The sequence below is a fragment of the Panthera onca genome, chromosome A3, assembly GCF_046562875.1.
Source record: "Panthera onca isolate mPanOnc1 chromosome A3, mPanOnc1 haplotype 2, whole genome shotgun sequence".
Taxonomy (NCBI): Eukaryota; Metazoa; Chordata; class Mammalia; order Carnivora; family Felidae; genus Panthera; species Panthera onca.
In genome coordinates, this window is record NC_138341.1 from 88,981,514 (window position 1) to 89,005,398 (window position 23,885).

Sequence of the window (23,885 nt, forward strand, 5' to 3'; positions counted from 1 at the left end):
CCAGCCTGGGCTCAGTGGTCTCCAGGGTAGTGATCTCCAAACCTGCCATGAGATGCCGAGACCGGACTTTGCAACTTCCACCTAGCATGGTGGCACCAGGCTGTCTCTAGGCACCTGAGATTCCAGCCACCCAAACTTTGACGGTGCCTTTCCTAGCTCAGGGCCTCTGTGCAAGGACCCATAGAGCTCCTCTTCATCCTTTGAAACCCAGCTCAAATGGCACTCACTCCATGGAGCCATTCCCTGAGCCCTAAGACCCTGTTTATGTCAAGGCACAGGGCTTCCAGCGTTTCTTAAACTTCTTCAGTCCCCTTCAGTCCTTAAAGGACTGGGATCCTTTAAGTCAGGGACCTCTTTTTGTTCCTTTTTAATACTCCTAGCTCTTAGCAAAGTGCACACAGTGGGTGCTTAATAAATGTATGACTGTGGGAGTGACAGCTTATCAGGAGATCAGCATGAGAATTAGCCAGGAGCCGTTTTCTGGATCCAGAAACATGCAGTGATTATCCAGAGCCAGAGGCTGTTTGGGGAATTTGGAGGCACAACGAGAGGTAGGGCATGGGGGAAAATAGGATTGGACTGGTTTTTAACTTTCAGGACAAACCATGTGATGTTTAGAGGGGGCTTGTCATGGGGGCTGGCTGTCTGGAAGCACCAGGAAGAATGTGGTTGCCTTGTTCCTGGATTTTGGAAGTTGCCCAGATCTCCCTTTATTGGTGCTGACCCAGGCTGACCAGCGCTTCCCTTCATAGCTATGTGCCTTTTCTGGGTCTGACTTCCTTCAACGGACTGCAGGGTGTGCGGAGCACACACGCTTGTCCCCTCACAGCTGCGTGCCTTTGCCTGTCCCACTTGCCCTGGACTCCATGGCTGCGTGGGCCCAACTCCCACCAGGCTGAGGACACAGTTGAGGAAGGATGGTCACCTCTTTGTCTCACTTCCAGTCTTCACTCTCATAGCTCCTGAGGCTGAGCCCCACGCTGTCTTGGCCAGCTCCCATGCCACCCCTCTGTGAGAGGCCTCTGCCCCTGCTGGTGTAAGGGCTTCCTCCTTATTCCCACCAGGTTCTTCGCTCACCTAGGTATAGGAACCGTTGACATGCACTCAGCTGGAGAGCACCTGGTAGGCAGGATTCCATCCATCTCCTTCCCCTTTGCATCCCCAGATCTCTTGACACTCAGATAAGGTACAGTTGCAGGTTTCAGTGGGAGGGTGAGCCACCCACCCCTGAAAACTGGGTCTTATGTGCTCTGTGCTGTAGCAACTAAGCAGATGCACAGGTGATGACTGTTTGTCCTATAGACAGGTGGTGACATCTGGTAGAGGGAGCACTGAGCACACCCAGGCCCAGAAGCTGGCCACAGATGCCAGGGAAGAACTATTTCATCTTCCTGCAGGCTGACGGAACTTTTGGGTTGGAAGGGAAGTCTTTCCTTCCCTCTCATATGTCATATGTCAACCTTTATTTAACATATACATTTTAATGCATTTCCTTGTTTTGTGCTGTTACATGTAAACCTGTAGGTAAGGAGATGGCCCTCGGGTCCCTTGGAGGCATGGGTAAGCAAGCCTATTGAAGCGGGCTTTCCTGTGTTCTTGATGGTAATTTATTTGACTCACACGTGGAAGGACAGTGGCTGCTTTTGGCCACAACCTGAAAGGGTGCAGGTTGACTCTGAGACTCGCAGGTGCCTCTCCTGTGCCCTTTACCTGGGAACATCCTTTACCCCCACACTCCATAGGTGAAAGGAGCAGATAGATCCTTGGGGGTTTGAGTCTAGAGGAGGGGGTGTCTGGAAGCAAGGTGTGGTTCAGGAAGGAAGGAAGCTGGGAGGAGGGATTTGAGCATATTAGTTGAGGTGTCAGTACCTGCTGTGACAGGTGAACCCTGAGGTCCTAGGGCTTAACTGCAGTAGAGGGTCACATCTGGCTGTTCTGGTCAACCAGGCTCTCATAGGCACCAGGGAGACCCAGCCAATGGGGCTCTACCATCTTTAACACGTGGGAGTGAGGCTAAAGTGGGAATTTCATGAGCTGGGCCTGGCAGTGGACATCAGACCACCACCCACAGGCTGTGGCCAGGACTCAGTCACACAGCTGCCTGACCACAGGCCACTGGGGACCCAGGAGGTGGGGGAAAAAGTAGATCCTCCAGACAGGAGGGCCTGCCCATTTATAGCGATTTTTAGTTTTGTCCTGTGCATGTTTCATTAACACTAAGAAGGCAATGACAGGAAATGACAAGCCATGTTCAGAGGAAAGTCCCTAAGGAAAATCTCTCCTCTGTGGAAGCATCTCTTGCCCACCAACCTGTGAAGGCATTCAGTTGTGCGGTCGAACAAAGATAAACCTGGAGGGACGAGTGGGCAGAGACATGAGGTCTCTGGTGAAAAACCAGGAAAGGGGCACATCTTAAGCAGTTATCAGAGTCAAGGGAATGCTGCTCAGCTGTATATTGGATGGGGCACCCTAAGGGGAGGGTAGGAGAGGGGAACAATAAAACCCAAGGGATAGCAGGGGGTAATTGCTAATTGGCACCTAGAGAAGAGACAGAGACAGAGACAGGAGAGGATAAGGGCCCACCTTGACGGACAGGAGAGAAACCCGCCCTTCAGAGGGAGGAGGAATGAATGGGAAAGGTTCTGAGGCACACTGAGGCCTGGGCGGATGTTCAGAGTTTATGCCGAGTTGTTCTGGTCTCAGGTACTTGGCACATTATTTGTTGCGAATGACAAAGTTCAGGACTTGAGAACGGAGGCCATGTGGGACTTTGCCAGGGAAGATGGTGGGGGTGTGTGGAAGAGATGCAAGAGCTGAGGGAGGATGTGAAAGGTGGGCAAAGGACTCCTGGTTTGGGGACCCAGCCATATGGGGGTGCTAGTGGGACATGAGTGCTGGGCTGTGGGGCACTGCTGGAGGCTGAAGGTGCTGGCCACTGGCTGTGGAGCTGGATGGTGACCTGGGAGGACAGTTTGGAAAGAAGAGATGGCTCAGGAGAGAGAAGGTTCCTGGGCTATGGGTAATGATGGGAGGAAGCCCAAGTCCAAACAGGTCTGAGGGGCTGCAAGATGAAATTCGAAGGTTTAGCACATGCTGAAGTCCATTTCATTTACCTCTGACACCCCAAATGCATCAAAGACAGCTCTGTCATTCAACACCCCACACTGAGCTGTATGTACCCCAGAGTAGCTTCTGCAGGAAGCCTGTTTCTCAAGCCTGGAGCCGAAGCATGGGCACATGGTGGATCTGTCCTCTGGCTCCTGCTGTTCTAGGACAGCACAGCCCTGTCCTGTTTCCTGCCCTTCTGCTCCCAGGTGAATCCTTCATAACCTCCCACAACTGTGCCTGGTCCTCACCAACCTGAGGGAAGGAGCCCTATGTCCTTGGGGCACTGGAGGCCTGGAGCGTCTGCAGGCACATCCCAGGGGAGCTGTATTCTGGACCGTGCGAGAGATGGGGGAATGGGGCCAGGCTCTGGAAAGTGAGGTGAGGGGGCAACCTCATCCCAGGGCCAGTGGGAGCCAAGAGAATTCTGACTTTGAGGAACCAGACCCCAGCCCTCTGTTGGTGTCAGGACTCATAAGCCCCAGTCCTGGTGTTGAAAGAATCCTATGTGATGTTAGGGAAAACTGTCGATGTGATGCTGTTTCTAGATCCTGGAAAACCGGTGGAGGCAGAAATGAAAATCTTGAGTTAGCCAAATAAATGAAGTACCAAAAACTGCAGTGGTAGTTACTAATGACAACTGTTTCCCATTTGGGAGTCCTCGTCTTCAGCACAATAATTACAGTGTACGTTGTTAGACAGTTTGCTTCTAAGCTTCAGTTGATTACAATGTTGAACTCAGCTCGTCTTGCTCATGTAACACACTTGTCTCCTTGTCACTTCAGATTTTACAAAAAGAGAATATTATTTTGAACCTCCATCTCTAAATATGGTATTAAAACATGGTAATAACTCATTGGCACAACTGACAGCTTTCATTGGGAACAAAATAATTCTGAGTTGTTTTTTTTTTTTAAATGTTTTTTAACGTTTATTTATTTTTGAGACAGGGAGAGACAGCATGAACGGGGGAGGGTCAGAGCAAGAGGGAGACACAGAATCTGAAACAGGCTCCAGGCTCTGAGCTGTCAGCACAGAGCCTGACGCGGGGCTCGAACTCACAGACCGCGAGATCATGACCTGAGCCGAAGTCGGATGCTTAACCGACTGAGCCACCCAGGCGCCCCATCTGAGGTTTTTAATTGTACATGCTCTGTACTGTTCTGAAGTTGTGGGCAGCCCTTCTACCCATTGGATTTGCCACCCACTGATACAAAGAAGAGATTGCTCATGATTTCATCAACTTTGTCTTGGTTTTCCAGCCTCCTTGACTGGGGCAGGCAGTGTGTTTTCAGGGGTGAAGATGAGGAGTGTATATGGCTTCTAAGGGAATGCCCACACCCAGGTTATTGGGGAAAGCAGCATAGACAGGGGCTCAAAAAGACCTCTTTCTCCCCTTCAGCACCCTCCACAGACCCTGCACTATATGTGGGATCCTGGGTGGGCAGATTCGCAGCTGTGTTTCTGGTTGGGGGTCTCATTCTTAGTCATCAGTCCTGGTCTCTATGTCCCCCTTCTCCTTCTATGGACTCCCTCTTCTCCTCAGAGGGAAAGCCAACATGTCAGGAAGTAATATGGACAGTGAGAGGGAAAAGGGGGCTTCTCATTTCCTGCACCCGGTTGACCTGCCCCTCCCTCCCATCTGGGAATGTGGGGCGTGGAGTTGGAAGGCCTGGTGCTCCAGGTAAGGGCTTTGGAAGCAGAGGCTTACATGGGCTTTATCCCTCTGTTTGAAGCTTTTGCATTGAGCATCCCCCCTGCTTCACAATGTGGATGGCACCACATCAGAAAGTCCTGTCAGGAGGATCCAATGAGGTAATAGGTGGGAGCCCCATGTGGGCGGTTCCACATCACACAAATGAAACTAATGGTTCTACAGCCACTGGCATCTGTGTCTAAGCACTTTTCAGGGAGACAGAGGCCTCTGGAGAAGGTGGAAGGTTCTTGACAGTTGCTGAGGACTCAGCTGGCCATTCCCCACATTCTCATCAGCCCAGTGAGTGGGGGCAGTGGCTCCCAGCCTAAGGGGTCTCCTGGATAAAGGATATCATCTACTTGCTTTTATTCATTTTCCTTTATCATTCTTTACAGCCTACAAATCAGCTCTGCTAACTTGTATGCAGTGTTGGCAGAAACGTCCTGGTGCTAACATAGAGATGGATTTTGTCTCCCTGACTTGGCTTCTCTTTCCCCACGGGTTACTGTCAGGGCTGTTAGAAGCTCACTGTGTGCAGACAGGTGGGGTCTGGAAATAGTGATGCTGATGCCAGGTACTCACAGGGGACCCAGGAACCTCCTTGCCCCAAGCACCAGGTTAGTAGCCTTATAAGGCTTTAGTAACATTTCACCCTGGTACACTTTTAAAACCAATGACGTGCAGCTGTGTCTTCATGTTTCACTGCAAAGCCAATGAGGTGACTTCATGTGGCTGCAGCTCTTTCCCCACGGCTCTCCTGCCCTCAGAGCCTCCCTCAGAGCCAGGTCTGCTGCTGTGGGGGCTGGTGGGCGGGCCTGACCCCAGAACTTTCCACAGAGGTGGCACATCTTGTGTATGCAGCACATTTTACCAAACCTCACCCATTCTTTCCTGCAGAGAGATTTTGTTTGAAGCATGCTGCTGGAATTCCTGCTGTCTGTGGAAGGAGATGAAAAGCAGGCTCAGTGAAGGGAACTGGCAAGTGAGAAGCACAGACAGATAGAAGCAGCTTACCCCCCCTGACTGCGGGGCAGTTGGGTGGCCGGTTGGAGTGTCTTGGGGAGTTTATCTCAGACACTGTGTTTCCATCTCTAGAAGCTTAATTGGAGTTTTTCTTATGTCCTCTGTATCTCTACCCACCCATGCTTAGAAGTATAATCATAGTAAATATTCCAACATGCTCATCTATAAATTCCATCTTTTGTGTTGTTTCTGGTTCTATTTCTACTGACTGATTTTTCTCCTCTCTAAATATCTATAAATTAGATTTATAGATTGCATTTTCCTGCTTCTTTGCATGCCTGATATTTTTAATTGGGATGAATTTTGTCTTTTCCGGTGCTAGATGTTTTTTTGTTCCTACAGATATTCTTAAGCTTTGTTCTGGGATGTCACTAGGTCACTTACAAACAGTTTGATGCTTTTGAGCCTTGCTTTTAAGCTTTGTTCTGAAGGACTAGGGCACCTCTAATGTAGAGCTAATTATCCCCACTTCCAAAGCTATAATCTTCTCCACTCCATGCCCCATGATTTAAGAGGTTTTCATTCTCAAAAGTGGGAATGCAAACTGTTCCCAGCTTTGTGTGAGCCTCAGGTATTGTTCTGTCTTCCCCTTTTGGTGGTTCTTTCCCCAGCTCTGGGTAATTTCTTCCTATGAATGTTCTCATCAATACTCAGCTGTATACTTTGTGGGTGGAGCTGTGCAGATCTCTCCTTTCTAGGACTTGAGCCCACAGATACCAGTTACTGTGGCCTCCCCAGAACCCAAACTCCATCTTCTCAATTCCAGGGGAACCTGAGGCTTCAGGTGGCAGGCTTCACCTCTCTCATCAGTTACTGCCCTGAGCTGCTGATGCCCACCCCCCACCCCATGTCTGAAAGCCATGTTTCATAGATCTGTTCTCAGCATGTCAGACCTATATTATCCCATCTTGGCTAAATGAGTGTTAACCTGTGATGGTTCAGGAATTTTGAAATAAGGGTGACAAGTCATTATGCTATACACCATAAACTAGTACAGTGTTATAGGTCAACTGTATCTCAGTAAAATTTGGGGAAAAGTAAATAGGGATGAGAAAGTTAGAACCACAGGGGTATTTTTGGCAGAACAGGAAAGCTGCAGGTCAGCTGTGGTCTCCTGTGCTGCCTGTCCCCAACTCCAGCGCCAAGAATAAGTAATCAAGGACTTTTTAGAGAGATGAGGAACTGGTGGAAAGCCTTTGAGGCAATTATGTACTATGGATATTGGTGATGACCAAGTTCCAAACACTGTCATGTGCTCTCCCTCCATTTCCTCCCTTCTAATGTGCCCCTGCTTGCCCTGAGAGAAGTTCAGGATACCTGAGCTCACTGCATCAGAAGCAATGTAGAAAAAAAGACCTCAGGAAGGGCACAGGAAAGAAACTTCTCAGAGATTTCTGCCATTGAATGGAGGGGGGTGCCATTTTGTTTAAAATTTGTTTTATTTTTTCTTTTTGCCTGGCCCATTTCTTACAAGCTTCCACAGCAGTAGGCAGCTGGCAGCAGTGGGGATCCCCCCATGTCTTGACTTGACTACAAGTTTTGCCTGCATTTCTGTGTCCAGATGTGGACAGTGCCTTCATGAAAACTTAATGCACTTAACAGGCAACTCTAGTCACCAAAGAGAACACTGGCTGAGCAAGCTGAGGGAGGGGGGAGCAGATGGGACTGGGCAGGAGCCAGACAGGACAGCTCCTGGCATCCTGTGTTTTCTTTGCATCTGAGCAAAGTGGTCTGGGAGGAAAATCCTGGACCCATCAGGAGAACAGGCAATGTGCCTTGCCTTCACCAGTTTCCCTTACTTTACTGCTGGAGGAATCACATAAAGAAATGAGACAATTCCATAGGGAAGTAAGACTTCAGTTTCGTGCATTTGGCCCAACCACTATCTGGGTCTCCATGTTTTCCTGCCAGCATCTGCATCCCAAGGCATGATGCATGCACACATATGTGTGATCATTGAGATTTTTCCCCCAACAAAAATGGAAAAGTGCATAGATACCAACTCACCCTGCTTTAATTACTTGGGAAGTTAACATCTTTGTAACACACTATTGTACATTCCATAATTTCTGGGTTTGTTGTTGTTGTTTTATCCCTAACTACAAATGTAAGAAGCCAAACCCTGTAATACATAATTTTTTCCCATCTTGGTCTTGGCATTTGATGGCACAAAATAGGCCAATTCTGGAAAGATCTTGGCTGGGATGCTTTCAGGACATAGGACTTATGAGGTCCCTGGGAAACCACCTGTCCTCGCTCACTGGTCTCACCAGGAGGGCCTATGGGGATAAGGAGGAGCCTCACTGTCTTGCCCAAGACTGAGAGGTGCAGCTGTTGGCAGGCCAAGAAGAAAGCAAGAAAAGGCTTACATGATTTTCCATCTTCAAGAGACAAGTAGGGACTGAAAATGTCTCCATCTAGGATCAGCTGAAAATGCAGGTGACATTGGCAAAGAACTGGCATTCATGCGCGCTGTGTCCAAGCCTCTCACCTGTGTCCTAGCCTCAAGTTTGTCCAGTGGGAAACAAAACATGCCCACCATGTACTTGTATGACCATTTCTGCCTTTGGCTCCCCCTGCTCTTCTTCTTTCCCCTCACATGTCACCCCCATGGGCAGTCATGATCCAGCATACCGAGTAGGTGAAGGATGGGTTCTCTTTTCACCAAACTGGAGCACCCCCCACTGAGCCCTTTGTGACCTCAGACTGCTTCTGTCTTCATTTTCCTGTTACTCAGGGAGACAGATGCCTCGCACTGCTCCCCATAGGCTGTCCTGAACTGTCCACTCCCGCCTGCCCTTCCTCCACCATGCTACAATACGCTGCCTTTCCTCGGCTTTTCACATTCCTTTCCTGTCTCTTCACTTCTACCTTTCCATTTGGGGTAGCCTGGGCCAGTGGCTCAGAAACTTCAGTGAACATTAGAATCATCTGAACACTCCGGGTCGCAGTCCCAGAGAGCTTTATGCAGCAGGTCTGGGTGGGCCCAAGTCTAAGATAGAACTTAGGGAAGAAACTTGTTTTGTTAGATTCCACTTAGTCCTAAGGGTGGGCCTTGGCCATCAATGGGGGAGCCACCCACCCAGGCAGAGTCCTGCTTATGAAGCCCCCTCTTCCCCTTGGGCAGGCCATGGTGGTGGTAGCTATTTTTCAGATGTGATGGTGAAAGCATATTTAGCTGTGGAGAGATTTAACTCTGGGTGTTAATAAGGTGACAGTGGAATATTTCTTGGCTGAGGTTCAGGGCCTTCGTTTAGTGCAGAAGGAACAGCATGTCTGGTTGTACATCTGGAAGCAAACACATCCATCTGGAGTCACTGGGGTCATCGGGGGACTCGGGCGTCTTCCTCCCAGAGCTGACCAAGCTTTAGTGGAGAGATCTGCCAGGCTGGTCCAAGCTGCTGCCTCACCATTAGTTCAGAAATTTGACAATGAATTATTACCAAAATTGACCCTGTGTGCCAGTTGGAAAATACCTCACATGTCATTATACAGCTCTTTCCTCTTACCTTTTATTATTGCTTCCTGTTTGGAAAAGAAGGGATATAAAGTTTTTGGTGGCCTAGACATTTTTAAGATTCAGGTAGAACGCTCAAACGGTGCATGTGCATATTGAGAGACTTTCTATAGCTACCGCAATTCAACCGATTATTACAAAATGAGAAAATGTGGCTAATTCTGGCTTCATCTTATTTCTGCTTGACTTACTCAGAGAAACTCAAAGCTATTCTCTGTTACTTTTATTTCTTTCAAATGTTCAAAGTGAGAGCAATTAAGAATTACAGTTTGAAGCTACTGAGGACTCTCCTTCTGTTGCAAGCAGGGACAAAGACTTGGTTTGTTGACCACACTTTCCCAGATGTCTCTGTTTTCAGTGATTTTCCTGCCTGCCTCCCTGCCCATAGACCCTCAGCACACTGCAGAGCTATGTTGGCCTTTTTGGGAAACCATCTTAATGAGATCCTAGAGGTGTCCAAGTTTCCATAAACACTTGTACTCCGGGCTCGCCCCTCGTAGATGAAGGCAGCCTATCCTGTGTGCCACTGCCCTGCTGGGAGAAGTACACTGGCCGGTGTCTCCAAGGAGAGTGAATGCAGCCACGTTCAGTTTGGGCAACTTCACCTGTAAAATAGAGATACACCTGCCAATGCCAGAGTGGTTGTCAAGAGCTGGAGATTTGTTTGTTCCTTCTGCATTAGGTTTCTGTGAGCACGTCTTAGCCCTTGGCTGAAATGGCATGTTTCGACTACTATGGCGCTGTGTGGATTATACCTTTCAGACCACCATTTGTTTCCTCATTCACCCATCCCTTCATTCATTCATGTATTCATGGAGCACCTGCCATGTGCCAGGCCCTGGAGATGCAGCTGATAGCACAGCAGAAGAGAAACGTCTTGAAACCCACGTTGTAGCGGGAGAAGACAAATAGTAGAGAAAAACAAATTCTAGAGGGTAGTATATTCTCTATGGAGAAAAATAAAGCTGACAAAGGAGGGGAGCGAAGTGAGGTAGAGGGGTCTGTAATTTTAATTAGCATGTTTGGAAGGCCCCAGTGAGGAAGCGATCTCTGAGTGAGCAGTTCAGGTTCCAGGTGGTGGCCTAAGCTGGCTCATGACTGAGGGGTAGTGGTGGCCAGAGTGACAGACCAGTCCAAGTAGGGTGAGGTGGAGCAGGCAGTGGGAGGCAGACTTTACAGGGTCTCGGAGGCCACTTTGAGGATGTTGCTGTTTGCTGTGAGTAGGTGAGTCTGAGTTTGGGTCCATCTCTCCCCTAGACCCTCCTGCTGCTCATTACACACAACCTTTATCCCCAAGTCCATTGACTCTCCCTGACCATGTCCTTGTCATTCACAAGCCCATCCCTGCTTTGATCTAGGAAGCTTTGTTAGTGTAACATGAATGTCGAAAGAACCTTCTCAACTAAAATGTTTTAAGTTGCAATGGTTAGACCCCATGGGCTCTTGGGCCCCTTAGTACATGGAATGCTACCTCTCACCCTCTCCCAGACAGTCTGCACTCTAAGGTGATGTCTCTAAGAGTCATCTCACACAGTGACCAGAACCATCCCCAAGGTAAGTTGGGTGGCCTCACTCCTGATAGGCCTCCTGTGGAGCCTGTAACTCTTAGAATCAATCCAGACTCCTCACCACAGTCTGCAGACCCACCAGGCCTCACCCCTGCCCTGCTCACTGCCCTGCTGCCCCTTCCTGCCTTGGCATCAAGCAGAGTCACAGCACCAATCCACTGGGCTCAGCCCCACTCTGTCACCTACCAAACTTCCCCCTCCTTGGCCTCTAGTTTCCTCATCTGTATTCTGGGCATAATACACTCACCATAATACACTGTATTCTGGGCATAATACACTGAGCATAATGCCCTCACTGGGCATAATACACTTGCCTACCTCACCGGGCTCTGGTGAGGATTACGTCAGTAATATAAGTAAAGTGCATACAGCACTGGCTGGCACAGAGTGAGACCTAGGAGTTAGAAAATAACATTACCTTTCACATTATTGTTAGACCCCCCTATGTAGAGAGCAGGAAGAGGAAGCAGACAAGGTCTTATTGCAAAATTGTGTTACTGTTAGTGTATTGTGTTTCAGTCCTATCATATGAATAAGGAAAAACAACTTCAATGCCTTAAAAAATTATTTGGAATAGTCTTCTCTTTCATTCGGAGTAAAGGAAGATAGTCATTTGGAGAATGGGTATCCATGGACTGGATTATCCATTGTCCGGAACACTCAAGCTTTCAGAAAAGGGTTAACAGAATCTAAGGTCAATACTTTAATGTGGGAGCAGCAGGGTAGCACAGGCCCTTGGGGGACTGCACCGATCAGTCACCTGCAGAGCAGGCGGCTCCAATCCCAGAGCTGCACTGGAGGCACCCCAGCCTTCCCAGCGTACTCCCTGTGCAGGATCCCTGTCCTGTGCAGGCTGGGAGCTGGGTGCATGCTCACCAATCAAGAAGCCAGGCCCAGCATCAGGTACGGAAGAATAATCCCCAGGGGGCCAATTAAGGCTTCTATAAACCTTTTTGTGTTCAGAAGGGGGATGAATGCTTAGTTGAAACTCTGCCCTTGTTTGCATTTCTCACTGCTGAATTGGCAACACAGTTCATATGTTAACGTGTTCTTAAATATATAAATTTTGGGGAGAATTTGTTGTGTTATCATTGGGTTTTTCTGTCATAGTAAGTGTTCGCCTCCTGTTCTTGGATCCAGCTGAGAAAAAGATGAGTGTCTGAGAGATGGAAGTTGAAAGGTTAACTTCATTATAGCTAAATGTAAGAACGTACATCAGATCTGGAGGTAAGGGAACCTGCTAGTTCCTCGGCCTCCAAGCTAGACCTTGGGACCTCCACCCACCAGCATGGAGACTGAAAAGCCAACACCCCTGCCTAGAATTGCTGCTCCCACCCCCAGAGCCTACAGCTTCAGAACAGAGTACCTCCACCTAGTCCCTGTAGATGGACCAGTGACACTGGATATCTCCATCTGCTAGAGACGCACACTGAGCAGTCACAGATGAAATTACATGGTTTCTGCAATTTGCTTTAAAATACTCCAGAAAATCAGGAGAGGGGGCAGGCCTCACAAGAAACAGAAACAGCAGAATGGTGGTGGTTGCTAGAACTGGATGATGGGGTTTCATCCTTCAACTTTTATGTCTGTTAAAAAGTTAAATGCTGTGTCAGACCTGCCTTCCCAGCAGTCAGACGGGGAGGAGACAGGAGCAGAGGCCAGGCAAGTGTACCATCCCAGTGCAGCGTTGGCACATTTTTTTCTCAACTCTAATTTGTAAGGCAGAAGCAGTCAGAAACAACAGGTAAGCTGGTGTGACTGTGTCCCCAAACTACATACAGCAGCAAGCAGTAGCTGGACTTGGCCTATGGGGCTGGTTTGCTGGCCTCTGCTCCATCCTCTGTTTAACCTCTCTAGGTTTCCATTTTCCTTTCATTTTGATTCCTTTCCACCTTTTGAGCCTCTGATGCCCTCTTGGCAGCCTCCCACGGGAACACTGCCAGAAGAAGCTCCCTAAAGGCTGTGTAGTGTGACAGCCAGGTCTGTGTTCCCATATCAAGACACCACGCAGATAGGGCTGGAAGCTAAGCCATCAAGGAGGAGGGAACCTTTGCTAGCCCTTCCCTGAAATGTCCTGCTCCTAAGAAATAATTGCATCTCACTCAACTAAAAAGCACCTAAGTCTTTTATGGCACCTTGCCCATTTTTTACAAAATGGAAAAAATATAATAGTGCCACAACTCATGAAATCTCACCATAGGTTGATCAATAATCCAGCTTAATCTTCTCTTTTGTTTTGTTTTTAATCACTTTGTGATTATAAAAATAATACCAGGCTATTGTTCAAAACAGGGAAATTCAGAAAGATAGAAGCAAGGAAATTAAGATCCCCTATAATCCTACCAGTAAATATAAATATGCGTGTAGGAAAAAAATGAAATGTTGTGAGCATATTATTTTATTTCCTTTATTCTTTTCTATGTATAAATATACATATATTGTGAACAAGTCTGGGATTATGCTACATCAGTATTTCCATCTTACTTTTTTCATTAAATTGTGAGAATTTTCCACTGATGTTGTGGCAATAGCTTCAAAGCCCGTTGGCCCTATAGTCTGCTGTCAGCCCAGTAGTCAGGGAATCCTGTTGCATGCATATCAGATGTCTCTCTGCTACTTTAGACCTCCCCCATCTCACTCAGAGGAGAGCCAGGACTGCCCCACTGATCCTTGTCATCTCTGACCTCATTTCTACCCATAAGTCTGCTCCAGTCATCCTGGCTTCCGTCTTCCTCCTCAGACACTCCAGCCCCACTCCCACCCCAGGGCCTTTGCACCTGCGGTTCCCATGCCCATCACATTTCCCCTCAGTGTCAACATTGCTATCCTCCTTCAGGTGTTATATCGGAGGTTTTCTTCACCCTCCCCACCCACCATGCCTTCTCTCCTATTTCTTTCTCCATATACTCCTCACCATCCAACATACTAAATATACCTATGTGTTTACTTGTTTATTGGCTGGGTCTCCATGAAGGCAGGGGTTTTATCTGTTTTTTTTCACTGATGCCAAGCAAAACCCCCCTCATGCAGCAGGCGTCTAATACATGTGTGCTCAGTAATCAGATCCCCTTCTTATGTAGCACCAAACCCAGGTGGCTTGGGTGTCTCTCCTCCCCCAGTCAGTCCATCTAGGCATGTCCCCCACTGCCTACTGACCCAGGAGTCTCCAACAGCCCTGCCCAGATCTTCCTCAAAACTTCTGTACCAGCTCCACAGAGCTACCTGTTCCCTGTTCAGGAGTCTACAGAGGCTTCAGGTCACAATTCTCACTGCCATTTGGCCTGAAATTCCTATGACACGAGCACTGACTTGAGCTCAGCACAGCACAGCTTGACACAGCACACGTGTGTTTGTATTCCTGCCTGTGCCTCTCCCCTACCTTCAAATACTCATGTCACTTTTGGCCGCTGCCTGTAACCATTGAAATTAAGTTCCTTCCTCACTTATACCAATCTTTCTCTAATTGATCTTTCATTCAGTTTGCATTTATAAATTCCAAATATTCTTATACCCCTTTTGTGACTGTGAAATATATCCCTAAGGAAAGGTCTTTCCGTGAAAAAGCTTCCCCAGCCACATGTTTCTGTGTACAGCTCACACATGACAGCCAGTGGGTGATTGATGTGAACCAAGTGGGCTGTAACTGGGAGCTCAGGCCCCGGGTTCACAAGAATGTTTGGCGTGCTAGCTCCAGCACTCCCTTTTCTCTTAGCCATTGGGTGGGCGTGTGCAAAGTGGGGTGTGAATTTCACCTCCCCAGAGGGGTTGATAAGGGCATAGGTCAAAGTGCAGACCACAGTATTTAGATCATACTCAATAAGTAGATGTTATTGCATACAAATGCTCATGTTAGCTGTATACTTTCATTGACTAGGTGTTTGTTGAGCACCTATTGCGTGCCTGGCACAAAGCTCATTAACCATCTGTTAAGTGAGATGAATGTTTACAAGAGGAAGAAGTAGTCTCTAAATTTCAAAACTCTGTATCGGCTCTCAGATCTTGATGGTCTTGTTACAGAGATTGCCCTGAGATCAAGAGAGAGAGAGAGAGAGAGAGAGGGAGAGAGAGAGACAAGGACAGAGACAGAAAGAGAGGGAGGGTGGGGGAGGAGATACATGCTATCTGGAGGCTTTGTAAATGGTTGAAGCCTGTTTAAAATTGGTGAGAAGGGGCACCTAGGTGGCTCAGTCGGTTGAGCGGCTGACTTCGGCTCAGGTCATGATCTCATGGTATGTGGGTTTGAGCCCCGCTTCGGGCTCTGTGCTTACAGCTCAGAGCCTAGATCTTGCTTTGGATTCTGTGTCTCCCTCTCCCTCTGCCCCTCCCCTGCTCGTGCTCTCTCTCTCTCTCTCAAAAATAAATAAACATTAAAAAAAAAAATTTAAAGTGGTGAGGAAGTAGCAGTCAGAATGTAAAGGCTGCAGCAGAATAATTCAGTGATGGCCGGGCCCGTCTTCCATTTCTCAGTCCCTTGCCACACTGGGAGCTTGCTGCAGCATCCTGGATCTCTTGGCCACATAGATTCTGTTCTTTGCCCTTGGGAGTTGATTTCCAGTCCCAGAGATGTTCCATGTAGGGCAGGGCCCCACTTTGGATGCATAGGCACCCAAGCTCTGTCAGATAGGGCCATCAGTGCCTCCCTTGTGGCCATAAACCCATGCACAGCTGGTGTGTGTGTTCAAGGATGCGTGTTGCCAGAGGGGACTAGAAAGGGTTGGATGGATTCAGAGGCAAGCGGTGTTTCTAAACCTGTGTCCTCTGCAGGAAGCCTGTGGTGCCTGGGGTGCCCCCAGAAAGGCTCTCTGGATGTCCTTAGAGAGCACCATGTGGCAGTCCTGGGTGCCACACCACACCTTCAACCTGTGCAGATGGGGGAAGGAGGACTTTTATTTCTTGATGGGGAGATAGTTCTCTGTTCCCCTTGATGCCAGTGGCTTTCAATGTTTTTAGATTGTGACTCACAATGAGAAATGCATTTTACATCCTGACCTGGAGTATACAGTGGTGTGTATGTTGAAACTAAACCAATGTGTCCTGGAACTACTTTTACCCTTAGTGCATGTGATGCATTCTGGTATTTTCTGTTTTAATCTGATTCATCTTTTAAAAAATACTGATCAGGGCCCACTAAATTGATAGTTTAAAAACCACTACTCTTAGCGAGAGACCTTCAAAGTAGGGCACATGAAGCTCTGTAAGGAAAGGAAATATTAGAACTTTTTTCAAATTTATTATTTAAATTTTTTGAGTTATAAGTTTCAGTTTCGATTATGTGTATGTTTTATGGTGTATATAATATAGTGGTAGACTAGAAAATAGATGTAATTTACTGGAGCTGTGTGCCCAGAAATTCTTTACTGCCGGGGATAAAGGTTACAGGGCCCTTGACTGGGTCACTGTGCTGGTCTGGCCCTGGGACCCATTAGTGAAGCTGCCACCTGCCTTCTGAATTCTGGGCCAGCCCCATCTCTTTATGGTTCCCTCCTCCTCCTTTCTTAGCTGCCTCAGATCTGTGACTTCTGTGAGATTATTTACTCCGGTGCTGGTCTAAAATGGTCAGAAACGCATGTGCAAGCACACCCCAGGCAGGGCGCTCTCCTGGAACTGGAGCATCTCTGCAGGAGGCCATATGTGCCCCTGCTGGGACAGTTAGAGGTCTTGCCACCAACCCAGCAGAGAGACGTCCCCATGGGGGCTTCTTGCAGAAAACAGAGAATAAATGGTGCCTTTGTGTTCCTCTCCTCAGTTTGAAAACAACCATTTTTTTTTCCTTTTAAGTTTTATCTTCAGGAAGAATTATGACAGAGTCCCTACACTGATCACAAAACTTCCAATAAATGGTCCTTTTGCTTACAGGACATATACTACTAAGGTGCTTTCATAACTGTTAGCTGCTTATGAGTTTTTTTCTGAGTTTTGCACATTCTTAACGACTGAGTGAAGTTTCGTTTTCTTACTTTAATTTATCAGACTCTTCTTGGAATCTTCCTTTTTGTGGGGGCTTTGCTCCCAAATCAAGAGTGTAATTGCTGGCACAGGCAGGGAACATAACCCACTATTAAGAGGCTGAATTCAAAGAATGGGAAGCCTCATTCCCTGTGGTAATTGGGGTGAGTGCCCAAGAAGGAAGGGATGACAACTTGGGGCAGAGGCTGAGGGGGAAGGAGTGGGGTGTGTAGTTTCTGTGCAGTGGAGGGACCCGCTTACCAAGTAGGGACACACTGATTTTCTATCTCGGGGCAACTTGGGAGGTGTACATGGGCATGGTAGTGGCAGTGAGGTTATTGCCTGGGCTTACTGCCATGTTGCAGGTGTCTGTAGAGGACCAGGGGCCCCTCTGACCTCAGGAAGGTGCTGTCAGGGCAGCATAGCAGCCACAGACAAAGTGAATGTCACTATGGTCTGCGAGAGGGTGGGGCAGATTTGCCAAAACAGTCCTCAGTTAGCTCAGCTGCCCCTACCCTGAGCTGCTAGCCCATGGAGGCATATGAAACAGCCCCTGCTCTACAAGCTTTCCCAGGGACTGGCAGAATGGTGTAGTCCACCACTCACAGGAAGTGCCCTGGCTTTTGTCCAGTCCATGATAATGGGATGTTGAAATTAACACCATTCCCCACCCTTCACATTAATTCTTAGGATCATGTCTTTCAAAATCCTTGCCTGTGCTCAGTTTTTATATGCAAGATGAGGCCATTGTCTACACCTTTGTCTTAGTTGCTGCATATTTCTTGTTTTAAACCTCAGTTGTCTGAATAATGGCTTCAGTTCACCAGCTGACTTTGGCAACTACAGCCTCACCTGTCCACCTCAGCCATCTTGAGAAGGGAACATGAGAGAAGAGGATAGAAAAGAGGCAGCTGCCCTATGCGTGTGGGTCACACACAGGAGTGCCAGTGGCCAGGGATAATGGCTTCCAGCACATCACCACAGCACTTACTCCCTCATAAAATGTTTAATTCTAAGGATGGGGACCCCCTTCAGGGTAAATAAGCCTCTCCTGTAGCAGGTGCACAACAGATATTGTTCAGCATATGGGAGAATGTCTGTCCAGAGTGTTGGCACATGGTATTACAGATGTCTAGAGTTCAATGTTCCTGGTAAAAAAGTTCGGCATTGTTAACAGGCCTGTGAAGTCACTGCCCATTTGAAATAAATAGGAAGGGAACAGAAATAGCCTCCCACCTTTGATGACTGCAGCTGGGGTCCTCCTAGTGTGAGAATTTGCCCGACCTAATTTCCATGCTCCCAAAAAGTTCTGGTTTTTAAAGAACCATTTGAATCTCTAAAATGAACCCAACCTCCTCTAATGGCCAAATGCATAGATACACCTCAATAACTATAACAATTTTTTAATGCAAGGATGTATCCATACCAGAAAAGCATCCCCACACTCTGTGGTGAAAAGTGAATGATGGTAGATCCAGTGAGCTGTGTTAGAAAGGGTGTGAGCAATTGTGATCCTGCTGCTTGTTAACTGTGTGATTCAGAACAAGACACTTAAACTTTTATTTGGAGCCTTAGTTTTCTCATCTGTAAAATGGCCGTGTCGACCTTGGATGGTGGATACAAGGGTGAGACGAGCCTTGTGGAGATGAAGGTGGGTCTTGGATGTGCTTGGCTGGTGGTCATCACCAGGCCTCTTGCTTTGACCTGCTCAGTCAGTGGTCCAGAGCCCTCATTTTGGCAGCCTTTCTCATCAAAGGCCCGACCTGTATTCCAGACACAGCCTTTGGGGAGGAGTGTGAGGTGTGCCAGAGCTGAAAAGAAACCATTCTGTTCTCACCTGCCCCTACTGATGATTTAGCCTCGTAAAGAATGGAGTGTTTTACAAATAAGCACAGATCAAAATGCAGCCGGCCATCTCTGCCTGCCCACCTCAGTGAAGCAGGAGGCTCCTGAGATTTTTCCTAACAGAAGTTTCGGGTGGGTAAAGGCCATTCTTCATCCACTCCTGAGTTTGTGAAGCTCTCAGGAATAATAGGCCAACTACCAGGCATGGTGACCTATGGTCTACTGAGCCCACCAGGGGTGGGAGCAGTGCATTAAAGGCAAATGCCAAGCAAAAGCTGCTGTTTCTGGCCATGTGGCTCTTTTGTGGGGAGAGTGCTTCATTGTGAAGCCAAGGTTGCAAAGCAGTCTGTGTTCTAGTCAAGAGGGTCTGGTGGGAGCAACAGCGATATCTCCTGGGAGTTTGTAGACATGCAGAAACTTGGGTGCCATCCCAGATCTATCGAACCAAAATGCGCGTCTTTAAAAAGCACCCCCCGCCCCGGTTATTCACCCCACACTGAAGTATAAGCTTTATCAGAGCAGCCTCTCTTGTTCCCTACAGCATCCCGGCACCTAGGAGCTCAGGACAGGCAGGTGCTCAGAAACTATCTGTTGTGTGCATGCATTGATTGGTGGCCTTTGTTTTAAATTGTGACGGCTGCCTTCCAGCATGATCACCTCTTTGGTTTCCTGGATTTCTGAGAGAGGGAAGACATTTCCCTCCCTCAGGTCTTCATCACAAGCCCCTTGCTCCATGCTGTCGATGTGTTGAGGCCGTACTTCCTACCTCTGGGTTAGGATGGAGGGGTTTCTCTGTTCTTTTGCTTGAGCAAGGAATCCTTCACCCATTGTCCTTCCTTTCATGTTACATCTGATATCAGCTTGTATGTCTGGTTTTCCAATCCTATTCTCTCTTTAAAAAAAATGCTTCCCACAGTATACTTCAGTATAAAGTCCTCTTGATTAGAACTGGTGATTTCTGGGTAACCATGCTCTGCCCAGGCCCCCATCTCTGGCACTTTCCTGGACCAAGTGCCAAAGTCCATTGCTAGTCTTGGACTCACCAAAGGGCTCTCAGGGCTCATGTAAGCCTGCCGGTGAGAGCCTTCTTTACTTAACCTGGTCCCCAAATTCACATGCAGCTAGAATTCTACCACTGACTCTAAGAGGCCTTCCTATGGAATTTTTTGAACAATGGAAAGAAGAGACCCTTCAGTTCTTACATTTGCAGGTGTTTCTGTGGCTGGAGGGAAGAGTGGTATGGAGGAAGACCACATCTGAGCTGACAAAGTTGGTGAGGAAGCATCCTGGGAAGAGGGTCCTAAGCCACAGGAGGATGTACAGTCTGTGATGGGGGTGCGGCTCTGGCTGACTGGTATGTCCCACCCTCAAGACTGGACTCCATGAAGAGGAAATGTGTGTGGTGGTTAAGCATTTGGATTTGGGCTGGCTCCTGTAGAGGGCCTCCCGCAGAGCAGGAAGGGGCAGGCCTGCCATGGGTGCCCTCTTTTCCAGGTGCCAGTGACTGTCCTCATGATACGTGAGCAGACCCATCAAGGCTTACACGTGTTGGTGCCACTACTTTGTTTCCATTTTGTATGGAATTTGGAAATATCTTCTATTCCCATCCCAAACCAGTCAAAATGGGAATTATTGGGTACATTGGCTAATCACCGATTTTGGGGGGGGGGGGTGTGTGGATGAAAACAGTGCAGTCTATGCCTGTGTATTCCTATCTCTGTAGGTTGGAGAAATAGATGAGGTGACCAGCCACATGCAGATGGAGAAGCAGAGCTCTTTCATTTCCAGATGAGCATCTTGGAGTGGGGGGCTCGGAAGGGAGCAGGGAGCAATCTTCGGGCACAATCCCAGGAAGCACTCATTGTCCACACACACCACCCTTCACAGCTACTCACAGAGTGTTCTAGCATTCTGATTGTGCGGGGGAGCGAGGGGGCTGACTTCAGTGTTCACCCCCTCTTTGGCCCTCCCCTAGGACCCCCAGTAACCAGGCAGGATCCTATAGGTCGACAAGGCAGGCCGCAGCACCTGCTCAGGGGAGGGCAGAGCCATCGATTTCTTGCAGTGTGGAGGGTACAGGCAGGCCAGCAGACACTGCCCCCGCTTGGGAGTCTGAGGAAATGGGAAATCGTGGCTGTACGTAAGGGGTTTGATGCAGGAGCTGCTGTCCCGGGCAGATGCTGGCAGGTGAGGGTGTCCTGCGATAATGGCCCCATGTGGACTGGGATGGCATTGGTGGCATTGGTGGCACTAGCACCTGAGCACCTCGTGACATGACTAATTGGAGCTTATTGGGAAGATGATGGCAGCTCCCCCCAACACTGAGCTTTGCCTCCTGGACCAGGTCACCCAGCTGCAGCAATCAGTGTGGCCTCTGCCAGTGCACAGTCTGCTGGCCACTGCACTAAGCCTTGTAAGCCAGGCTGTCCAGTTGAGGGTGGCCAAGTACTGGTTAATCCTATGTATATATGGATACAAAAAGAAGCCACTTGTCACAAAAGCAAAGATTCAGTAAAGAAGATAAATCTGAACTGTCTCTCTTCATCAGGAGGGTCTTTCATTGGTACATCCCTTGCCTACTGCAGAGATGTCAGGGACCCTAAGGCTGCTGGTGACGTGTGGAGAACTCACCACTTGGAAGTAGCCCTCCCTGCTCCTTCAGCTTACTAAGAACCCCTATCTTTGATGGACATTTATCGGCCCTCCCTTTCAGTGCCTACGGTGGGCATGAGTGAGAGAGGCATGCTACCCCCACACCCTAGTCGCCATCAAGAAGGAGGGCAGCATGGTTGGCTGTGAGCAGCCTGTTAGGCAGACGTCTTGAGGACCGACCAGCATTGGGATGAGCCATACAGCTGCTGGTGAGCAGGGTACTGCCAGGGCCAGCCCCTGCGGTGCTGCTGGCTGTGACATCACCTCACATCATGGCTCTGTGTGTTTAGGACGTGCACCCACCTGCTCTGTCAGTGCCCGGATATCCTGGAGTTTCTAATACTCAGCAGAGTCATGGGGCAGCTAAGTGAGACACTCCAGATCAGCTGCTCTGGGGAAGAACAGAGTTATTTTAGCCCAGCCTTGGGCATTATTGGTGCCATTATGTCTGCATAATAACATGCTACATGGAGACACATGGCAGAAAGGGTTGAGGCTGTGCTCTGATGCTGGTAAATGAAAGTCATTGTCTCTGGTACTTCCTGTTTCTCTGTGTTCCTCTTGGCCCTTCAGCATGGGTGCAGAACGCTGGACTCCAGGAGGCCAACCCCATGGAGGGCCATGGAAGGCAGCAGCCACTGGTTTGTTCTGTGAGCTAACACTGTTGAGGAAGCAAATGAATAAAGTCATAAAATAGAGCAAAAACAGCTGAGCCTGGTTGGATGAGACATTTCAAAGGAAATAATCCTGGATTTAGATCACACATTTTGGGGCCTACAGTGAGTTTTTTAAAACCTCCCTCTGAAAGGCAGGTATTCGTAATGGAAATGCTGACAGGCCTGCGGCCCTGCTCCTGGGCTGTCTGTAGGCAGCCGGACATCCACCGCTGCTGCTTGTGTGATCTACTCGGCATTGTGGACATGAAGCATCCCCTGCTCTGACTGTTTAAATTCAGTGGGGCTTTTTTTTTTTTTTTTTAACTCATCAAGATGCTACCAGCTGCAAACCCTAGTAGTGTGTGCTGAGGGAGAGCCTAGTGATTTCCTCCGCCATCCCAGGGCTGGGGGTTTCCTAACCCAGGCCTGAAGTCAGTCTTCATGGCAGGTGGGAACAGGCATGGCCTGTCTTTCTGACATGGCCCTCCCTCCCCTTGATCCAGCCCACATTCCAGGCTCAGCCTATGACATGCGTGTGGCTCCTGCACCGGGGACATGCAGATCCACAGCTGGTTCCAGTTTGCCTCCCCCTGCCTTTGAGGACCTCCCACCTTTGTGGATTTCCTGGATGTGCTCTTCCCAGCCCCTCCCCTACCCCCACTCCTATCTGAGCCCTCTGCAGCCACCAAGACCCTGCTCAGTTCTATTCTTCCCTGTGGGCTGCCCCCAGTGGCCTCTGCTGACTCACCTCTTCCCTAAACTGGCACCTCAGATTGCGCCTTACCATCAGCACTGAACTCTGCGCACTCCAGGTTCTTTACTTTGGCTTCACTTCAACCTTCTCTGTCCCCCACCTGTTTTGCAGCTGTGTTCATGTTCCAAGAGGGCCCTGTGTTCTGCCTCCTCCCCTGACCTCTCAGGCAGGAGACTCTCTCCCTCTGAAGTCCATTCAGCCTGGGAAGTGGCCCCGGTGCAGGGGAGGCTGTGCCCTGCCAGTGCATGAGGCAGGGGGGCACATGGGGTGCCATTTACACTCTGGGAGCTCCCTCCCTCGGGGCAGCAGAGCTGGACCAAAATGTGGAGAAGGGAGATTCGTCTTTGGTGTACCCCTTCCTCTTTCAGTGTTCCTTATCTCTGCCTTTGTGGCCCCTCTCTTGGACACCCTATGTCATAGTACATCCCTAGTGAAAGACTTGGTGGACAGTCCTGACCAAGCCAAGTCCTGTCCCAGGCCCTAACTAGGATATCGACTCTAGGGCGACCTCTGTCCCCATGGCACTCATGTGAGACCTACTGGGCCTAGCATGGGGTGGCTTGCTCTGCCTGGACACCCTGAAACTCTGGGCTCCAAGACCCTAAGGCTTTTTGGTCAGCTCAGCCCCACTGACCCCTGACATTCTGTCTGTTGTGGGAATGTTATCTGTACCTCCTGTGCATGGCTGACATCTGAAGCCCACCCCCACTGCATTGTGGCAGAACTGTGGGGACACCCTGCTGTCGGCATCTCAAATCCCAGGGGGTGGTGGGTCCCACTCAGCCTTCTGGATGGTCTGACACTGCACATTTTTCTTTCTGATCCTCCTTTCTCCTTTTCTAATTCTCTTTTCTAGTTTTATTGCAGTAACAAGGGCAACGTGCAGGAGCACATCCAGGGCACTATGCCACCAGTCAGCACTGGCCTGCCCGGGGATAGCTTGCCCATGAAAGCATCCTTCCCTCAACCCCTGCCCACATCTCATGAGCCACTGGAGACCTCTCCTTGCCCATCTCTCAGGGACAGGCACGCCTGTGCTTGCCTCAGTGGTCACACAGAAAAAACCCTGGCCGAGGCCCAAATCTTGAAGTAAATTTTATGAAAACTTCTTCAGAGTGGTGGG

At 48.9% G+C, this 23,885-nt stretch overlaps 1 protein-coding gene and 1 long non-coding RNA gene across 2 annotated transcripts in view; one reads left to right on the top strand and one right to left on the bottom strand.

The window, feature by feature from the left end:
* Nucleotides 1-23,885, top strand: part of SH3RF3 (SH3 domain containing ring finger 3) — a 373,186-nt gene that overhangs the window by 238,663 nt on the left and 110,638 nt on the right. The gene's annotated exons all lie outside the window — the stretch shown is intronic.
* LOC132663905 (uncharacterized) lies at nt 5,651-8,610 on the bottom strand. The gene is made up of 2 exons (XR_009603317.2): nt 8,194-8,610; nt 5,651-5,738 (listed from the first exon to the last, which is right to left on the bottom strand). It is a non-coding gene; the product is annotated as an uncharacterized LOC132663905 (long non-coding RNA).